General features: G+C 34.8%; 2 protein-coding genes and 1 long non-coding RNA gene across 3 annotated transcripts in view; 2 read left to right on the forward strand and 1 right to left on the reverse strand.

Moving 5' to 3' along the window:
• The window catches only part of LOC134845178 (small ribosomal subunit protein eS4-like), a 485903-nt gene that overhangs the window by 272005 nt on the left and 194619 nt on the right, over positions 1-19279 (forward strand). The gene's annotated exons all lie outside the window — the stretch shown is intronic.
• Positions 1-19279, forward strand: part of LOC134845180 (cytochrome b-c1 complex subunit 6, mitochondrial-like) — a 350323-nt gene that overhangs the window by 124597 nt on the left and 206447 nt on the right. The gene's annotated exons all lie outside the window — the stretch shown is intronic.
• Positions 6625-19279, reverse strand: part of LOC134843530 (uncharacterized) — a 36768-nt gene continuing 24113 nt past the window's right edge. Inside the window, exons 2-4 of the long non-coding RNA XR_010162599.1 lie at positions 15304-15408; positions 11507-11721; positions 6625-6703 (exon numbers count right to left, since the gene is read on the reverse strand). This is a non-coding gene — a long non-coding RNA (uncharacterized LOC134843530). The remainder of the gene's footprint in view (positions 6704-11506; positions 11722-15303; positions 15409-19279) is intronic.

The following is a 19279-nucleotide window of genomic DNA, read 5'->3' on the forward strand; positions in this document are numbered from 1 at the left end:
TACAAAAATAGAGATTTCGTTCCTTGTAACAAATCAATTATGGCAAATAAGCTTCGTTCAACCAATTTGGAACGATTTATAAGACGGATTAAATCTCCGCTTACGCGTTAATAGCGCGAATTATATCGCGCGCTAATTGTCCCAAATTGGTCAAATGGCCAAAATGACAATCTTTAAACCCCCATAACTCTACGAAAAATGATCACAGGTGGAATATCTTTTCAAATTTAAGCTCAGGACAGCAATACCTTTTGAATGATATAAAAAATTCGGTCAAAAATGGCTAGTTAAAAAGTTGAAATTTGTCTGAAGAAAAAAAAACCCACCCCGAGCACAAATATTCCATTACTTTCGTATCGAAAATCGGAACAAATATAAGCAAACGCTTCTCGCTAGAGAAAAATCAAACGTAGAACACAATTGACCTTTTCTCGATTGAAACTCTTCTCGGCCGGAAAAACTTCTCGGTCGAACTCAAAATTTCTTTATTCGGTCAAGCTTGGTCGAAATGTTTTTCTTCTCGGCCGGAAAAACTTCTCGGTTGAACTCACTCAAAATGTCTTATTCGGTCAAGCTTGGTCGAAATATTTTTCCTCAACCAAATACGGACACTTTGAGTTGGGTTGGTCAAAACTTACCTAGCCTGGGTCGACGTCGGTCGAAATATCAATTGCAAACTTGACCCAGGTCGTGCAAAGTTGCACAGATCACTTTGGTCGCGCAAAACTGCAAAATATTGTTTTTGAGATGGGCGAAGTCGCAAAGTGTTTTTTTTTGGGCGCGCAAAGTCGTAATATGCCTATTTTGAGTCGCAATGGTCGCAACATACCTGATTTGAGTCGCAGCATAAAACCCTGACCTCGGCCCGGGCCTAAATTTAGAACTGAACTTTTGAGTGCAATAAGATATAAGGGGCACAATTTTTGAGGGGCGAAATGTGCCGCTGAATTTCAAAGGTAAAAAAAGTGTGAGATTTACGTGCAGACAACCCATATAACGTTTTTCCCTTTCCACGGACCACATATAGCTGCCAAATTGACTTTCATTGAAAGAGTTGAACTCGAAAAGAATTAAACGGACAAATGCAACTTCTGGCCTAATTAGTGCAAGCACACAGAAAAAAAACGACAGATAACTTCTTGTAACTCATAAAAATAATGAGTGCCTGAGATTGCGTAGGAACGGAACCATTCCAAAGTATAAGAGAATTATTCAAAGTTTCCCGATCATACAAAAATTTGAAAAAAAAAATAGATTCTCTAGTTTGCCCAGAATATACAAGTTACCTCAGTATTGTTGATAGAGAAATCAAGGGTATAAAACACTGGCATCGCAATAGTAAGAATTGAAATAATTGAGTAGAACAGAAACCTCCTTCGTCTGCTCAGCAGTTGCGTTGTCCCATTCCCACAGCATATCAAAATGTATCTTTCCACAGCCATCGCAACGGTCAAAAAAATTTGTGCCCAGAAAGGGTACAATTCAATCATATTCCGAATGAGTCCTTGCAAGTTCTCAGATCGGGAAACAGAACGAAGAGAGTTCGATTCGCTAATATCATAGTGAATACACATGTTGGCTAATATGCAGTGCTGATTTGAATTATAACGACAAAACACAAACAAAAATTGGAATTTTTAACTTGATAGCCATAATTTTCTTTCCAAGATAAATCGGTACACAATCAAAGTTAGAGATTAGGAGATTTTTTACAGCAACATCACTTGAGAGAATGCTGGAAAATTAAAATCTAGCCTGTTTTCAAGCATTTCATTGAATTGACATCAGAAAAATTTATGAGAACAAAAGTTGCTAAAAACTTCAACAGAAATATTACATTTTATTTACGATGCTTAAGCCCAAAAATTTATTTTAAAAAATGGGTCGATTTCGTTCCCTTTGGTCTAACAAAAATCATGCCGAGAACACAAGATCTTGTTGATCCAATTACCTTAAAGTGATTCTCATTACGATGCTAAACTGTGCATTCTGTGCATTGAGAGCGCATTCCGGAAAAGACCAAAATCAGATTTGCCTCGGAATTGGCAATATTGCTACTTTTCTTTGATCTTCTTTGCTGTTTTGGATTACTCAACAAATACCTAAAACACTGAACCGCTAAAAATAGCTCCAAAAATAAGCAAATTTGCGGATTCCGCAACCGTTTTTTGAAATCCAGAAAGGTTTGTGGAATCCACAAACATATAATAGGACGATTGTAAAAGTAAATTGAGCTTTTGCGGAATCTGCAACTGTAGGTGCATTCCGCAAATTGTAAGTGGAGTCCTCAACTTGTAAAAGGAACCCGCAAATTGTAATTGTAATCCGCATTTTGTTTGCAGATTCCGTATACATATTTGTAAATATTTAGTATAGCGTTTGAAATTGTATCTTCTATTTACTACGCGGTCACCAAAACCAGAAAGATCAATCTCAATGACTACATTGATCAACTGCCAGTTGAAATAACAAAAATTTGGTCGCAAATCCAAACACCACAACAACTTCGATTTCAAAACCTTTCAACTTTGATCTCAAATCCTGTAAACCCGATTTTGATCTCAACTCCTGTCAAACATACCAAACGTCGATCTCAACACCCAACTTTGATCTCAATTCTTGTCAAGCCATCCACAAAAAGGGTGATAGAGTAGTCCCTTTAAAAAAATCAGATCCCATCAGACTAAGACATTTAGAGCTTTAAATTTGTTAAATAATTGTGAGTTAGCTGCTCAGAAAGATATAGCAGCAGGTGTTCAAACAAAAAACCCTCAGGATTTTATTTCACTTTCGAGTCACGTCAATTATTGTTCTCATGAATTCACCAGACATGGAATAAGCTAGATCAGTATTTAGTATTGTCAGAAGCCCAAATACTGACCAGTATTGGGGTATGATGCAACCCGAAATACAGACTTATTTCGGTGATATGCAGTGCATTGTTTTTTTACAACACAACTTATTCAGTGTTAAGTTTCCAAGTTTCAAAAATCAGTATTTGGGATTGATGAAATCCTAAATACTGACCTAATTCGACGATATGATGTGCGTTTGTTTCTCAACCCAATGACACCAGATATTTAATTTATTCGGTTTGTGTTTCCAAAATACTAAAATATGACATCCACCGATAGAGTTAACCATTTTTTTGAGATTTGTTTTTGAATTCCGCGGACAAAAGTTAAGTCCGTGCTTTTAAAATCTGTTTTGCTATTGAAAAAAATCCAGCTCTGGTTTTTAATTGTTCATATGCAAGTTCAATAATAACTAAAACTGGAATGCACTTAAAGTTTTCGGAATCCGTTTACTTTTGTAAATTCCACTTAAATTTTTTGGAATCCACTTACATTTCCGGAATCCAGAACAGCTAGCTATATTCGCTTGTTGTGTAATCTGCGATACAGCATATGTGCCGATAAAATTCACGTTACAAGGACTTACATATTGGAACATGTTTATAGAAATGTCTATGAAATCCAAAAACAATCCGACACAAAATTGTGCGTTTATCCAGAGCAAATTTTGGCCTCATAATGCTGTTATTTAGCACAGCAGCGTTTGAATCTTGTTAATGTTGTGATGATTCAAAAAATCGATGATCCTAACAAACTTTTGGCGAACTAAAAACTCATCCCAGGAAGTTTTACCTCAAGAAAAACATGAACTTCAGCAAAGAAAAAAAGTGGTACGTAGCTGATCAATACGAAAAGTAGAAAAGCAAGCAAATGAAAAATTTCGGATTAGTTCGGATCCTTCAAGAATTAGTCCTTCCTATGGTCAGAAACCCAAGTGAAAAAAAGTGTGATATCCCCTACAAATCGAAACTAAAGACGTTAAATTTGTAAAACTCGTAGAACGGATAATAGAAATGATTCGAGCAGGGCATACAAAAATCCTAACACCTCGGACTCGCCGGGGCAGAGTGATAACGGTTCCTGGAAGTATAAACAGCCCTACTAGAATTAATCAGCCAGTGGTTTGACCGGGAATAAAGTTTATTTTGTTATAGAAGTAATATAGGGAAGCCTAAAATTTTCCCTGAGCAAATAGTCACACGGACTTCCGGAAGTCGTTTATTGGGCTTCACTGAACACAAAGAGCCGAAACATTGAAAGGCAGTTGCAGTGGACATCATCTATTAAAAATTGAACCAAAACTGACAGTTGAACCTGAACTTTTTAGCACTTCGCAAATTTACCACTTTTCAAAGAATTTTGTAAATTGGGCAAAATGTTGAGCGAAGGCGTGTGGCGGCAAAAATCTTTAGACTCCAATCCAAAAAAAAATTCTGTTGAATAAAACCTCTTAGCGACTCCTTCCGTTGTTAATAGCAGCTTCCTGTAGAAATGTTAAGGCACTTCTCAGACTTGAGAAGCACTAAAGGGATATGGATGAAACTTGATAGGTAGAACCATCATAGGTGGATTCTTACCCCAAGTATCGAAAAATGGCCAGAAACAGAAAACCTAAGAATTAACAACGGAAAAGGCCAACTGCCCAAGCCCCACCGGTCGAGATAGGACCTTTTTTATAGTAGGACCTTATTTATTATGGTGGCAATTTTGTCCCTTCGGAAAAAGACAGAATGTTAAGGGATACAGCTGTGGAGTAGTTATGTTGAACTCGTGGATTGATTTAGAGTGAAACTAGGCAAACATGGGGTTGACCCTAGCTACAGTAGCTGAGCTATTATAGTGCGTGGACTAAACCAACGAAAAAAAATCGAAGAAGAAATCGGCAATAAGGTTAGTGTGGCATGGGAACTAAGTCTCATAAAAAGTATGGTTGAACGGTTTATTCGCTAAGCTTCCCAGAGGTGTTTTTTTGGCGCAATTAGACATCTAATAGAAGAGTTAAAAGTGATAGGTTAAAAGTCAGAATCACAATAGATTATAAACTGGAATTTTCTAAGCTTGAAATCTGGTAGCTATATTTGGATAGGACCTTCCGCTAGCCCTAGGAGGCCAAAGCGCTAACACGATACATCAAAAGTACTTGAGAAATTGTTGAAATAAACGTAACTTGGATTAGAGGTGAAGTTGAAGTTAATTTTAGCCCAACTTAGTTGGAGGTAACTATAATGAAATTGGCATTCATAACTTGTGTCGTCAGCAGAAAATTCCGATTGGGTATGTCAGTGAGAGACAGTTGGCTGAGCTATCGAATATAGCAAGAGCGAGTTGGCGGTAACTGGAGATTCAATTGTGTAAGCAAATTCAAAGTTAGCAATTGCGTTAATTGATCGCAGACCGTTTCCTTTGGATTAGGTTATTAGATCATATTCTGGTCATTTCTGAGCCCTCAGTATCTGATGTATATATTTTTTAAATTGCATTCTTTTTTACAATTGGAGATTTTGCGATCGTTAGTGCGAGCGATACAGCCACAGGAGCAGCAAGAAAATCCGGCAAGCATCATAGTACAGCGCAGAATGCTTGCCAACTTATGATTTCGGGATTGTGGATAGTACTGAATTTCCGTTGCCCCGCTGAATTCGTGCCCAAGGAACCATTTTGCTGTGTCGTTAGGTATAAGAAGAAACGAACATATAAAAGCAATCTTCTAAATCTTTGTTTGGCATATACTAAACTCAACTTAAAGGAGCAAAAAATGACCCCAATTTGGAGTAAAAATTGGGCTTCGATTTCCTAAAAATTTTTACATCGTAACAATTCTGCTAAAAATTAAGTTACTTTTGTTTTGATCACGTTTTGTCTTTTGCGAAATTACATTGAGAAGAGTGCGTTTAATCTTTCCAATGATATTAGATATAACTGGATAAATTGAATCAAAAACTGAACAATATAGTCCAGCATGAAGTTTTAGTGATTTGTTTTTGATCTATAAGGAAAAACGATTGATTAAATAGTCTATCAATAAAGGTATATTGCGTTCTGGAAAAAACTACTCGTTTTTTTTCCAACAAAATTATATTTACTAACATACAAATACTAACCAAATCCGCCTACTTCAAAATTGAAATTGTGTACCGCGGATCAGAGGCGTCTGTTCAATTATAAATGCGCAACACTCATTTCTTGGTGATAGCCGAGTGTGAGGAACTTATACGGTTCCAAAACAACGGAAATCAGACGTTAACTTTTTTGTGAAACTGGTCTTTTGGACAAAAAACGAAGGACTAACAAAACTTATTCCTTGAAACAAAATTTTGCGAGTTCAAGAAGAGAAAATAATCCCGTTGCATTACAAAAAACTATTATTATAAATGATTTATAAAACAATAATCTATACACTATACCATATTTTTGATAATTGTAAATTATAAAACTGCTTAATGTGAAAAATTGATTCGCTTTCTTAATATTAATAACTTTAAGCCGAAAACTCAAACAGAAATTGAGTGTATTAAATAAACAATTTTTAGACACAATAATACAATTACGTCCAACTCTCCATAATTTTAGATTTTTTTTCTTTTGATTCGTCTAATTTGCTTGTTGTCTAATTTCATAGGCCCCATTACCGCCTATTAAGTTTGAGCATAGATCAAGACAAAGTTTGTTTAATAATTCATTTTTTTGTAACTCATTACAAAATTTGTGACAATTTTCTATAGAAGTAAGGCAAAAAATGACATAAATCATACCAAGTTTAGTAAAATGAGCTCTCTTCTTCTAGCCTGTATCTTCGGCCTTTGCAGGTTGCCTTCAGTTGCATCATCTTCTCACTGATGGCATGATCACTGATAAATTCAAATTTTCATCGAATATGGAGAAAAACTGCCAAAAAAGCAACTAAACGTATTTGGGCCAAGCCCAGATTGTTCCAACTGCCGTTCAATAATCCTGTTTTTTTCCAGTTTTGATTGATGTGGTCATAATATAGAAAGAAAGAAGATTTTTTTTGATTCCCTTCTCATGCAATATCAATTAGAAAATGACATTTTGAGCCTGTTAACTCATTATTTGGGTTAATTAGCTAGCCTCAACTCAAGGTTAACTAATTACAAATAGCTTGAGCCTAATTTCACATGACAGATTTGTCCAACTTCAAAACTTTTGATGCCAGTACTGATTTTATTTTGAGCTCAATTGAAAAACTTTAGTCGTCCAAATTTTTTGTCTGTAGAAAAGTATCTGTTCAAGTCAGTTGGCTAAAAAGTTGAAAATCGCCTGGACAATAAACCACCTGGGTTATGAACTTTTTCGTCATTTTTTTCAGAAATGTCCGATACGTGTCCATTTTCAGAAAAAAATGACGAAAAAATTCACAGTCCAGGTGATTTTTCTCCAGGCAATTTTCAACGTTTTAGCTGACTGACTCAGACAGATACTTTTCTAAAGACTAAATCTAAGTGATTTTTAGTCAAACTGTCTGTCTGTGGCTTGAAAATTGCTAAAGTTTTGCGGGCTAATTGATAACTTTCAAAGAACTTAGGTGTATGCAGCATAATCAGCCATTCGACCTTAAAAAACGAAACGTCCAAATCCTTCAAAATCAAATTTGCAACTAAGTGAGAAAGATACCACAAAGTACTTGATTTTGATTGAGGCAGAAAAATTTAGCTTCAACAGAAACATTTTGGAAATTATATGGATTTCATTAAACAAGTACCGCAGATAATTTGAATGGCAGTCGGATCAATCAGGGCAACAATTTTGATCACTTAAATTGATACTTAGTGCACACTTTTCATCAATCGAGTTTTGAATAGTTTGTAATAACAAGTTTTCTCACGCTTGGTTAAAAACGTCCTTCCTCCTTTTTAAACAACTTTTTAAAAATTTTCCTGTAATAAAAAACTGCAATTTTTTTCCGTTTTGATTTAGATTTTCATTAACAATCCACAACTATAAAAATTGTAATAAAATACACTGAAATATGTGGATATTTTTTCTGAGATAGCTAAAACTGCACAAAAAGTCATAATTACGTCCCCTTTTCAATTGAATGGGAAAAACAGACACAAATTTAGCAATAAAAAATATTTTAGCAGATCATTTTAGGTTTGAAACTTAAAATGACGGGCCTTGTTGGGTTGAATTCACAAATTAAAATAATAAGTTGTCACATTAATTTTGAAGTGCAACATCAAGCCTCAAAATTTTTGTATTGAATGTGCTTTTTTAATCCAAAAATTTTCTGAAATTTTAACGGATAGCCTCAAACATTTTTTTAAAATTGTGCCTTTCTCTTTACAAATTTTATGTAGATTGGCGTTCGAAAAAGTTCTATTAAAACAAATTGTAACTACCAAAGTTGTTTTTGCAAAAAAGCGACACAAATGAGAAAAGTTTAAATAAACTTTTCTACCCAACTTAATCTACCCGTAAAGAAATAAAAGATAAATACAGAAACTCAGTGTTAATCCATTCTTTGTGAGATTGCATATCTGTCCTGAACTGCGACATGCATTTTCAGGCCTGGATGATACAGAATATATTATAGAAAAAGAAAGGCATGCCTAGTGTTAATCTATCGGTTTTAACTACTTTATCTACTTACTCCTTGTTACTTAACTTTTTTTGTTTAAGTACCATGAATTAGCAATGTTTTTTTCGAAGGTTCCAAGTTTTGTTACGTGTCTTTGTTTTTGGTAAAAATAGCCAAATTAACTAATAACATTGAAACTTGTGAAAAATCTTGCATTTTCACCGTTTTTCATAAGCATGTGTAGAAATTAATTTAGACGTAGAGCTTTCGACTGATACCATTGTAACAAATCTGGGATAAAAAAAAGTCAGGTGTCTCAAACTAAAACTCTCTAATATTGCAAAAATAGATTTCTCAAGGCCTGTAGAATTTGAAAAAAAAATGTTTTAGAAACTAATCCTTGTTTAGCAAGTGTATAATCTGTGCCACCTGAAATTATATCCCATCGTTTTTTATCGAGTTTTAGTTATATCGGCGTGGACAGCTTATAAAAGTACACTCGCACAGACGGGTAGGGGACTAGACGGTCACGAGGCTAGAATGACAGGGTTTTGCAATCGTTTAGATCCATTTTCACATTAAAATTGATGCATTTTTTTTTCAAACGGTTTCAAATCAGCAATAGAAAGTTTATTACCTGGCATGAGGACTTGCTATATTAAATTTATTTTATGATTAATCGGCGCTTTTATTAGATCTTTTTCTTTTATAATGTCTGTATGGTTTGTGTGCATGCAGAATCGAATTTAAGGAGGGAGGGGGGGGGGGGGTGGGCGTTTTCTTAGGGATTCGATTCTCTGGCTGCCCAAAGGAGTCCCCCTTTGTGCTTCGAGTTGTCACGGTCTGTAAGTAAAAGTATAAACATCAATGCGACCTACTTTTAATTTAATCATCTCTTCTATTTATGAAGCCTAATAAGGCTATGGTAGTAAAAACCATTAGCACGCGATGTTTCAAAGACCCAATCGTTCGGAAAGGAGCGTTTGAACGTGTAACTAGGTACATATATACGTGAAGCTCTATCCCTCTCAAAATTGATTACAGTTTCCTGCTTTATAGCATCCGAAAGCCGCATAGAACATTTTACTGCTTTTTTACCCTTTTAAGTGAGAAGCTTATACCTGATATACCTTTAATAGATTTCTGTGATTTCATTGCATACTTTTGAGCTCAAAAATTGATTTATATTGACAACTTTCTCGTTTTGTTGCATTGATTTATGCCCAAAATATGATTTACAATGATGATTTTCTGTAAAATTGTTGCAAATTGCTTAGCTCAAAATTTGATATTCATATATCGACCATTTTTTTGACTTGTTACATAGATTTTTGCCCAATATCTGATATACATTGATAATTTTCTATGACTTTATTGCACATTTTTGAGCTCAAAGTCTGATTTTTTAGACAATTTTTTTTGTTTCGTTACATAGGTTTATAGGGATTCGATTCTCTGGCTGCCCAAAGGAGTCCCCCTTTGTGCTTCGAGTTGTCACGGTCTGTAAGTAAAAGTATAAACATCAATGCGACCTACTTTTAATTTAATCATCTCTTCTATTTATGAAGCCTAATAAGGCTATGGTAGTAAAAACCATTAGCACGCGATGTTTCAAAGACCCAATCGTTCGGAAAGGAGCGTTTGAACGTGTAACTAGGTACATATATACGTGAAGCTCTATCCCTCTCAAAATTGATTACAGTTTCCTGCTTTATAGCATCCGAAAGCCGCATAGAACATTTTACTGCTTTTTTACCCTTTTAAGTGAGAAGCTTATACCTGATATACCTTTAATAGATTTCTGTGATTTCATTGCATACTTTTGAGCTCAAAAATTGATTTATATTGACAACTTTCTCGTTTTGTTGCATTGATTTATGCCCAAAATATGATTTACAATGATGATTTTCTGTAAAATTGTTGCAAATTGCTTAGCTCAAAATTTGATATTCATATATCGACCATTTTTTTGACTTGTTACATAGATTTTTGCCCAATATCTGATATACATTGATAATTTTCTATGACTTTATTGCACATTTTTGAGCTCAAAGTCTGATTTTTTTAGACAATTTTTTTTGTTTCGTTACATAGGTTTATGCCCAAAATTTGATTTACAATGATCATTTTCTATACTTTCATCGATTTAATTATGTTTTTTTTAATTGAGAAAGAAATTATTGTTCAATTTTTTTTCAAGAAGCTTGTTTATTTGCCGTGTTAGCAAAAAATGGCTTATTTTAAATGGATTTTAAATGGAAATTTTAGATACATAAATTGATCTGCTCAGGGGTCTTTTAAATGGACTTAAATGGACTTAGATAGATTGAAGAGAGATTCGAATGGATTTAAGTGAGATTCGGATTGATTTAAGTGAGATTCGGATGGATTTTAGTGAGTCGGAAAATCAATCCAAAATAAAAAACCTGGAAACCAGATCTGAGAATCTTAAAATTTTGCCTATTTCAGGTCTTGTCCAGACATAGTACATGTTTCGTTGGGACATAGACATTTCTGAATCAAGTTCGAGGCAGGCATGGTTTTTGTCACAATTGTAGACCTACTCAAGGGCAGATTCAGACCTGGAACATACATGGATCAGATCTGGGTCAGTTCCACTCAGGTCTGACTCAGATCTGAGCAGACCTGACCATTTTATGTTCCAGGTCTGAATCAGTCCTCGAACAGGTCTGCATTTGAGATAAAATCATTACCTGCATCAGTCTAAGTTTGTGGCAATAGTTTTTGGTCTAAGGTTTTTGAAAAAATCAATTTTTTTGCGGCTTAAATCAACAGCAGATTTGTATTTTTTGGAATGAACTGCATGTTAAGGCGGATGATTTGCTCGTTACCTCAAAATTTATTGAATCTAAATTGCAATTTTTGAAGCAAAGGGCAAAATAGCTCAGTCCGAAAAACGGAATATCCGAAACTTATTCAAGCCAATCATAATTCACGGCTGGAAAGGCTGATATATCAATAAAGCTGAGTTTAAGAAAAATTGCATGACGTTTTTTGCGCAATCAGCCCTTTGACATCCACAACGAACATGTAATTCCATGCACCAATTTTATGGAAAAAGTTTTTTTTCAAACAAACAGAAGAATCATACCTGGGAACATCATTGTTCAGATAGTCGCAGAAATAGAGAGCAGCTCGGACTATTTCAGTTGCGAAAAAGTAAAAAGACAAAACTCCACTAAAAAGTAAGTCACTCAAAACTTGCAACCCAACTAGAAAGTAATCCAATCGCCTAATTTCTCGCACTAGTAAAAGCACTGTCAGACAGTAAGAGTTAATTAGTATTGTAACCAGCGATATGGGAATCTGAAAAACAAACATCAGTTATACCCAAGCTACAAAAGTGGAAAAAACCTATTAGAAAATTTTTAAAAGTTTTCCGAACTGCTTTATAGAATGTGAACTATGTTCAGATCCTCAAAAATCTATGACCATTGCACTTAACAACGCTTAAGGTGAAACTGATATTCGAGCAATCAGAGCATTGATCAAAGGGCAGCAAAAGAACCGAATCTTGTAAGCTAATAGTTTTGACCAGCATAAAGCTCGATTAACATAACACTTTTAAAACTGAAAACCGTATCGACTAGCCTTTAAAATGAGATAACTTTCAATTTTTGTCAAAATCAAAACTTTACAACACCAAGAAATAAACTACAATTTCACAACTTGCGCCGCGACCGGTGTTTCGTTCAAGTTTCTACATGTCCAAAGATAGTGGGACTGATCCCTTAGGTTTTTTATTTGTTTGTTGGTTGCTTAGATTATCAATTTATGAATTTTCTTTTTCTCAGAATTGTCTCATTTTTTTTGGCATGTTTCTCAAAAATTTTCCCGCGGGGTCTTTTTAGTGATTTGAGAGAGCTTGGAAATAGTTTGGGTCGACCTTTTGAGAAAATTACCATTTTTTAAAATTCTTTTATTGAAAATCCAACACTCCCATTGAGGAAATCCTTGAATCGGCCCTGAGTAAGAGAGCCTGGATATACAACTACTGGACTTACATGACTGGATATGTAACTACTACACTCATAATCCACTTTAAAAAAAAATTGAATCAATCAGTTTTTTATGAGCGTTCAAAGCTTTTTTCTTTTAATGCTCATATACTATTGAAAATTAAATTTTTTGAAGTGAAGTCTTTGTGAAATCAAAATTGAAACTCCAAATTGATTTTCCTTCATGTTTTGAGTACTCTCAATTAACATACGAACAACACTGCTCATATGGCGTAAGCTTCAATACAACGAAATGATTGAGTCGTAGGTATCATAAAATATCCAGATCAGAAATTGTGAAACCCAACGAAACCTCACAAAAAAGTGAGGTCGTGAAAGTAATCTCGTGGCCACATTAGCGTATTGGTAAAACTTAAAAGAATCAATTTGAATTAATACAAAACACCATCGCCGATGACGGTACGCGATTGTTACGCAAACTACAGCAATGACATTGACATTGGTAATTATTTACGTAATAACATTATCTATTTGATTTTTCTACAGTCTCCACTACGGAATTTGTTTCATAGTTTGGAACCCATAGAATCATTTTTTTCCTCCAAATAAGTGAAAATATTTCAGCTGCTAGAGAGTAAATTTCAACAATACTGCTCGTATCAGAGCGAAGCCCTGAATGTTCCGACTGCCTTTTAAGGTTTCTGGAGCAGTAATAACATTCAAAAATTAAATGAAATAAAAAAAAATGAAAATTTTTTTTTCTATAATTTGAAATTTTTTGTATGGAAATCATCCCCACACAACATTTAAAGTACAAAAGGATAGATTTCGCTCCTTGTAACAAAACAACTATGGCAAGTAAGCTTCTTTCAACCAATTTGGAACGATTTCTTAGACGGATTAACTCTCCGCTTACGCGTTAATAGCGCGAAATATATCGCGCGTTAATTATCCCAATTGGTCAAAACGGCAATCTTTAAACCCCCGTAACTTTAAGAAAAATGATCACAGTTGAAATATCTTTTCAAATTTGAGCTCAAGACAACAATACTTTTCGAATGATAAAAAAAATTTCCGTCAAAAATGGCTAGTTAAAAAATCGAAATTTGTCTGAAGAAAAAAAAATTCCACCCGAGCACAATTATTCCGTTACTTTCGTATCGAAAGTCGGAACAATAAAATATACGGAATACTCTCCACTTTAAACATTCTTTCTCTCTTTCGCATCAAGCAAAGTAATAATTAGACAAATAAGCATGCCCCAATTTATTTTGGAATGAGCTCTGAGGCGAATAAAATCTCCGCTTACGTTTTAATAGCATGAAATTTTTGCGTTGATTATTCCGAATTGGCTAAACCGGCAATCATTGAACCCTTAATTTTTCACAAAAAATTACAATTGAAAAACTTCATAATTTTGAGCTCAAGTTAACAATACTTTTTGAAATATATTTAGAAAAAAAACCGGTCAAAAACTGCTTGTTGAAACCTCAAAATTTGTGCGGACAAAAGAAAGCACCCGAGCATGAATATTCAGTCCTTTTCTTACAAACTCGGAACTTTTTTTAATACAGTTAAAACATGAAGAAATTTTTTACCGCTTATAGAATGCTTAGGTAGTAGACCGCGTCATTCAAGAATGGGTGTTTGAAAGAAAACTGAAGAAAACTTTTTTGCAACAAAATCAGTTTGGAGTCCAAAATGAACCTTAAGTTGCGGCCAGTAGGTAAATAACCAATAACCAGTAAGCAAATTGATTGGTATGCAGAATAACTTAAAAATACTCAGATAATGATTGGCTGAAAAGTATATCAAGCGTTATTTTGAAATCTTTACTCAAAACTAAATGAGAAAAACAATAAGTTCAAATTGATTTTGTTCAATCTTGCCCCACATAATTGATCATGTGTAACCAATTGGAGCAACTTTTTTAAATTATAATAGCACGAAAAATCATTTTTATTTCCATATGTTTCGGCACAAAAACTCAAGAAAACCAATAAAATCAAATTTTGTCTCCATAGAATCCCGACAGTCTAAATAAAACCAAGGCATACTATACTGTACGCAATCGTTTGTGTTTTGAAACTCAAAACTACAAACAAGAACAGCCAATTTGGATGATTACTGTTATGAATTAACTGAGAGTCACCAAAAAAAACTCATTTTGTGCTAAATGTTATAATAATTTTTTGATGGTATTTAGTTCCAATACAATTTGAAGAAAAAAATTACAGCATAAACAAGTCACAAAACAAGAGCACTGCGATCATGTTATCACCATAAATTCAAATTTTCCTTGAAGTTTTTAGAAACTCTTGATAATTTTTAGTTTCAAAATAATTTAAGGCAAAAAATAGAAGTTTGAATGTACCATGAATTCTCAATCCGCTAAAATAAAGAAAAAAAAGAAAAAATAAAGACTTAGTATGTAGAAAAAAATCGATAAAATTTTAATGAAAAATTTGGTGAAAAAACCAATGAGTCGTATATATTTGTTCCAGCGTAGAAGCTCTTGCTCACTCAGAGTCATGTCTTTTTTTTGCAAATATATGGGGGAAAGTGTTTTATTGTCATTATATGGTACTTAAAATAAACTTATGTTGGGGTGGGTCTTTATGGAGGAAAAAAAATAGATTTTCTTGCAATTGTATGGAGAGAAAATTGTGTTTTTCTGTTATTATAAAGAGAAAAAACACGTCATAATTCCATATAATTGACACAAAACAAAAATATTTTAGTTTTTGTTACCATTTATCTAATATTTTTGTCTTCGAATATAGAATTGCCAGATAGTTGATTATTGCTAGAGGTTTGAATTTTGTTTCGAACTTAAGATTGCCAGATAATTGATTAGTAACCAAAAAAACTTCGGTGGGAGATTTTTATGCTTAAGAGACAGTCTACTCACTGCTACGTAAGCATGTACCTGGATAGATTCGATGAGAATTTTGTTCTTCACCAAACTGTACACCTCCTCCACGCTTATTCTCGGCTCTGACGTGGTCATACCCATCTCCTCTCTCTCAAGTACCTGCAAAACAGACAAAAAAGATAGGCATACCATCTTGCACAGTTTCCGCTTGTTTAAGGCCATTTATCCACGAGAGAAAGGACCAACTTACGAGCTGTAGAGCTCAACACGGCGAACCACTGAGTTATGACTTGGGTGTATAACTCATAGAGTAATTTCGGATAGGGTACACCGTCTGCTCGTCACGCTATCTTATTTTCGGCCGGATAGATTCGTGCAACTTCTTAGTCTAATACCGATCCTAATCTTACTCTTATACTATCTAGTCTCAGGTTGTTTAACTAGTCTCTGCTAGGCTCAATAGATCTAGGGTATACTGGTTTATTGCGGCTGCTGAAGTGCTCGGGAGAGTCCAACTAATTTCTAAGTTAAATTCAAATCTCTCTGGTGCTGAAATTACAAGTAACTTCAGCACTTACAAATAAGTGGGTTGTTAGTTAGATGGATCATGATTGGTTAATATTAAATACTTTACATTGGTAAAATATCTAATTTATCCAATCATAAAATGTAGTTTAGATCAGGTTCCACCCATCCGGGTTTTACAGAGTTTTTTAGAATAGTTCTTCTGCAATTCGAAGGATGGATGATGGACGTTGGTTTTTGGCGAACATCATAATTTTCTTCCGTTTCTTCTTTGTTAAAGAAGTTCCAGGAAGCTGGAGTTAGAGACATAAGACGTTGTGTCTTCTAGTGACAACGACTAAGTCTTCGCAACAAACTCAAATCTGATTTCAGAATGGTTGGCTATGTCAGGTTTTTCTGTTCTGCGTGGAGAACTTCTTTTGTGTCTGATCTAGTTTGGGAATGGCGTGGAGATTGTGCGTGGAGGGGATGCCTGGTTACTCGGATCTGTACGTATACTTGAACATCGAGGTGGTCATTGGTCTAGTTCAATGAAGTCCTTTTCTGCGAAGTCAAGTCGTACTCTAAATCCTTTGAGTTGTGATTGTGAGTGGCATATCAATTGTGGTTGGCCATTCTCTCTCGAGTGTAGTGGGGTCGTTTTGTCTTTAGATGTTCGTCCTTGGTGTTGTATTCTGATCTATGTATTGCATAATGTAATTTACATTTTATAAAACATTTATTAGTTTAATATTTTTTAATTATGATTTTAGTTAGTTGTTTTCACAAAAGCTTTTTGTTTTAGTTCGGTTATTTTGAAGAGTTACTCACACTTGAGTAGCTCTTATTAAAAATAGAGGTGTGGTCACAAAGCGTGGATGTAGCGCGGTGGGTTAGGCCGGCTATAGAGCATGCTCAGGACGTCCTTCCTGGTGGGTTAGGCCAGGAGTGGGAGTATGATTTCATGCGGTTTTTGTGAGGGGTCCTGTTATGTGACAACGTTTTATGTTGGGTTTGTTGTGGTTTTTCTTATGTCTTGTTGGTTGTGTCCTTTTTTCAAAAATCAAATTGTTCGTGGTATGGGTTTGTCTTTCGACTTTTTTGTGTTTTATTATTTCTTTCTTAGACTTTATAATAGTCTTCAAAAGAATAAATTATCCAGTTTTAAACTGGGTTAATCCGGTTTGGGTACCGTTGGTTTCCTTTTCTTAGTCATGCTGTTATTCTATGATTTGTGGTATTTAGTAAGCTGCGTTGGTTAGTTTTGTTTAGTATATGATTCCTTTCCAACCGGGTTAAAGGAAAGTTTGAAACATGTTATTATATGTTAGAGTTGTTGAGTGTGAAAACTTGAAACTGAAATTCATTATTTTAAACAATTCTTCGTGGGCGAGCTGTGCGAGTGTGGATAGAATTTCTGTGCGAATGAATGAAAATATCAAAAGGTTAGTACTGCATTTGCATTTTATTAATTTACTGCATAGAATTTGGAAATTTACTGCTAGTTATGGGGGAATTTTAAGTTACAAATTTTCATCATAATTAGATTTACTGCTTGTGGGGAAAATTTTAGAAATGAATTTACTGCATTGGTATTAAATTTATAAATTTATAAGTGTAAGAGATTAATAGAATTTTTGAAATCTGTTTGATGAAATTTGCGATTTTTATTTGTCTTTTGTGGTTTTTGTAGGTGATTGTCGGATGAAGGCTAAAAATCTAAAGAAAACATGGATAAAGTATGGTGAGTTTTTTAATATTTTAATTAGTTAGTAATATTCATTTAATTCATACTTACCTGTTAATCGTCGGAGAAAAAACCGTGGGGGAAGATGTCGTGGATGAGATCGGAAGTTGTTAGTAGTTTAGCTAAGATGCGGATGATATTTTTAGTCTGAAGCAGTGGCCAAAGCAATTGAAGTGCCTTAATAGTGGTTAGTTCTTCAGTGCCAACTGCAAACTCATAAGGTGTGTTTTGGATTAGATTATATAATTTGTGATTGAATTTAGTGTTGTGGATGAATTCTAAAATTGGGATTTCTATAGGTTGTACAAACTCGTGCGGGATAAGGAAGGGTCGGGATTCTTCGGCGTTGAAGGTCTTGGTGATGGGACAGAAGATGTACATTTGGGTTATGGGATCATAATTACGAAGAATACCATGAAGGTTAGTATCTTTAATGCAATATGTGAAATTTAGGAAAAATCGTGAAGTGTATTTGGAATTAATGAATTGAAAACGATGGTGTGGTTGTCTAGAGGGTGTGTGTAGGTCAAAGTGATTTTGGATGAAGCGATAATAACTATATGTGTGGGTTTGTTTAGTGCGCAACATAATATCGTGTGAGCAGTGTAAATCTCTTTCGTGTGGTGCAAGGAAATGAAAGGTTAGTGAAAATATTTGGAAGCGTTCTTTAAAACTTTCGTATGCTTGTGTGTCTGTTAGTGCTTCTGAAATAATGTGATCAAACTTTCGGTCGAAGATGTTTAGTGTAAATATATATGGTGTCTTGATGAAAATTTTTTCGGTAATTTGTGGATTAGCGAAGCGATCGTCGTCTAAGAATTGATCTTGGTTAGCTCTGATGATGTTGTGATCATAGTATTCTAGTGTATATTCGTTAGCTCTAGGTGCAGTGTGTGTTTTTAGTGATTTTTTATATCCAACGTAAGTAAATTGTCTAGCGGTTAGTGGTGTAGTGAGTCGATATAGCATGTCCGTATTTCGCTCTATATCGATGTGAGTGTTAGATGAGGGTAAGCAAAGAGGGTTAGTAAAATGATAATATGAGGTCCAAGAGAGAGTGGGCATTAAAACGTATTCATCTACAAAGTTGCGTGTTTCGTTAGTGTCGTGGGGGGTGTTTAAGGTGTATTGTGGGAATGAGGGTAAGGTGATGGCTAAAAATTCTTTTGTGTTAGTATGCTTGGGGTGGTTGATGTATTCACGGGCTGTTCCTGGTTTTGCTGGGAAAGGATGGTTGGGGAACTTTCTTTTAAAAGTGCGGTAAGCTTTATTAGTGTTGAGTGAAGATTCAGTTGATGTGGATGATGGTGCTAATGATTCAGTATAATTTGAAGAGGGTGTAGGGGTAGGGGGGTTGGATGAATTTATTGTGGAGGAGATTTGGTTTATTGTTGGGGTATGGAGGTGGTAGGGTTGTTGTTGAAGGGTAATAAAATTATCTAGCTCTGGGGAGATTCGGTGGGTGTCTGGAGAATGAGATGATTGGTCAGAATGAAATGAGGAGTAGGTTGGGGTAACTTGGGAAGCATAAGAGGGTGTGGAAGTGATTGGGTCAGGGTTATTGGATAATATGGGTTGAAAAGGGGGTTGAGAAAAATTAGAAGAGTTATGAAAATTATTGGATGGGGATGGTTCTGAGTCGGCAAATTCATCGGGGGTTTCAATATTCGGGTTATTGAGTTGTGAGATGGAATATAAAACTGAGATGTGTGTATTAGTGTCGGAATTCATGCCTGATGTTACATTACTAGATGGAAAATCGGGTGGCGGAAAAGCAAA

This window comes from Symsagittifera roscoffensis, chromosome 4 (assembly GCF_963678635.1).
Source record: "Symsagittifera roscoffensis chromosome 4, txSymRosc1.1, whole genome shotgun sequence".
Classification (NCBI taxonomy): Eukaryota; Metazoa; Xenacoelomorpha; order Acoela; family Convolutidae; genus Symsagittifera; species Symsagittifera roscoffensis.